Source organism: Limulus polyphemus, unplaced genomic scaffold, assembly GCF_000517525.1.
Source record: "Limulus polyphemus unplaced genomic scaffold, Limulus_polyphemus-2.1.2 Scaffold7615, whole genome shotgun sequence".
Taxonomy (NCBI): domain Eukaryota; kingdom Metazoa; phylum Arthropoda; class Merostomata; order Xiphosura; family Limulidae; genus Limulus; species Limulus polyphemus.
In genome coordinates this window covers 29,257-31,847 of record NW_013673225.1, presented here as the reverse complement: position 1 = coordinate 31,847, position 2,591 = coordinate 29,257, and positions in this window count along the sequence as shown.

The following is a 2,591-nucleotide window of genomic DNA, read 5'->3' as shown; positions in this document are numbered from 1 at the left end:
TAACTGTCGTAGGAGTAAAGAAATAATGGTTGATATTGTTGCGTCATCGAGATCATGTGATTCTCACGCTTTCTACTTTCTAGAATTATCATGTACTTTGGCGAATGTTCTAGTTCTTACTAGATATAGGGTAGGCGGGTATATATATATAAGAGGGGACAACGTGACGCGAGATGAAGGTAATGTGTGTATAGATAGTGAGTAATTGATCTGCAGTCAGAAGTATTATTGAGCACGTTCGTTGTTATAGCGTTTGTTTAGCGCGATTGTTGAAGTTGAGTGTATCGGTAAAGTTATATTCGGAAAGAATAAACCAGTTTTTATTAAGAAAGAATTTGTGTCGCTTAAGTTTCGTCGGAACGAAGTTACGGAAAGTTAATTAACAAACGGAGACGTAACAATAATTACATACATGGACATAGCCCTGAAAAAGGGCCAGAGTGAAAGCGTGGATTAGCTAAACTCTGGCCCTCTTGTAGTAATTACATCAATATTAAATAGAAATCAGTCATCAAGTGCTGGAGGGAGGAAGAGGTCAATTTGAACCTGATTCTACAAGACCTAAATTCCGATACCTGGAACAGGATAGGGTTTGGTTTTAATTTTGCGCAGAGCTATACGAGGGCTATCTGCGCTACCCGTCCCTAATTTAGCAGTTTAAGACTAGAGGGAGGGCAACTAGTCATCACTACCCACCGCCAACTCTTGGGCTACTCTTTTACCAACGAATAGTGGGATTGACCGTTACGTTATAACGCCCCCACGGCTGAAAGGGCGAGCATGTTTGGTATGACGGGGATTCGAACCCGCAGATTGCGAGTCGAGCGCCCTAACCACCTGGTCATGCCGGGCCCAACAGCATAATGAAAACAAATTGGAATTTTACAGGAAGCTACACAAAGGCTATCTGCGCATAGCATCCATATACTTTGGGAAGACAGCTAAGTAACAGCACCAACCGCCAACTATTGGGCTCCTTTTGTTTGACCACACAGTGGGATTTCATCAAATATTTACACATATATATAGCCTACCCAATAGTTGTCGTGGGTGCTGTTGACTAGCTGCCTTCCTTCTCGTCTGGTAGTTCAAAAGTAGGGACGTCTAGAGCATATAAATAGCCATTGTGAAATTTTGGGCAAATATCTAAAATAGACAAACTAAAAAAAGATTTCCCGCCAATAAAGGCGTTCAACACCATAAGACTACAGTACAATTTTGTCTGCTCGTTTATAAACCTACAGTGCATTGTCAATGCAGTATTATTCTAAATTAGTGATGGGGCCTATTGGGTATACCACAATTCTAAGATTTTGGAAAATGTTGACTTTTTTATGTACTTTTTATTTTAGTTTTCCATAATTGGAAAACAAAATGCCTTGTTATTTCTAAAATAATTTACGTTTATTTATAATTTTTACATTTGCACAAACCCTTAAATTAGTGCAAGTCGTATATATTCAGTCAAATATTTAAAAATAAGAACACAAAGCAAAGAGAATTGCCTATTGTTGTAACATATCCTATCGTTGGGCGGGTTCGTGTGGAGTATTTGTAAAAAATAGTGCCAAGTTCAACCTACATAGAGTTAACAAATTCATTTATTCAACAAGTTAAGTCTTCGGATTTACAACACTAAAATCAGGGGCTTGATTCCCTTCGGTGGACACAGCAGATACCCTGATGTGGCTTTGCTACAAGAAAAAACACATATTCAATAAGGTTTGTACAGGCTACGTTCTGATACTACTGTAGGCCTAATACACTAATAACGTTTAAAATAAATTTCCTAGATTGAGAACAAACTCAGACTAATTTACTGATTAGTTGCAGAATAACTTTCCTCGATCTCGTTCAATCTCCAACTGAATCATTCACACACTGAAATTTCACTAACTTCTTAATCATTACACGATAACTTCTCAATGTATACTTCATTTTGACGGGCATTCTACGAACTGAACTTAATGTTTCGATTATTTCCATATTTATAATTAATGAACTCATCTAAGTCTTAATCGAATTTCTTAGATCTTAACCTCGTATACCCTCTAGCTGACATCTATATTAAAACATCGAAAATATAGCTTGCAACAATATGAACACAGTGATCATGCGCTACCAAAATTCTGAAATATGCAGCCATAGATCATTCGTATTATTCTATGATCTGGTTAGGTTCTATACAACTAACATAAATTACAAGAGCGGGACTATAAATAACAATATATTAATAGAATGTGCATATCTGATTCAACACTGTTCTTAGAATGGGCTATCAATAAAATCCCTAACATCTTGGAGCAGGATTATGATGGATTCATACAAGTGTACATTGACTGACAATTATCAATGACTGATATTATCGCAGCAGTATAGTTACGCTTACTGGCTTTATGTGAAGAAAATATGCGTGTCTAATTACCCACTTTATATAATATCGGATACTACTTTGTCTGGATTAGATTGCTTTATATTTCTAACTACGAAAATGTTATAGTTTTATGTAAAATTTGTTATTAATCAATAAAAACGTATGGACGTTTAAACATCTAAAAATTTCAATTATAAATGACGGTGCTAAATCCAGA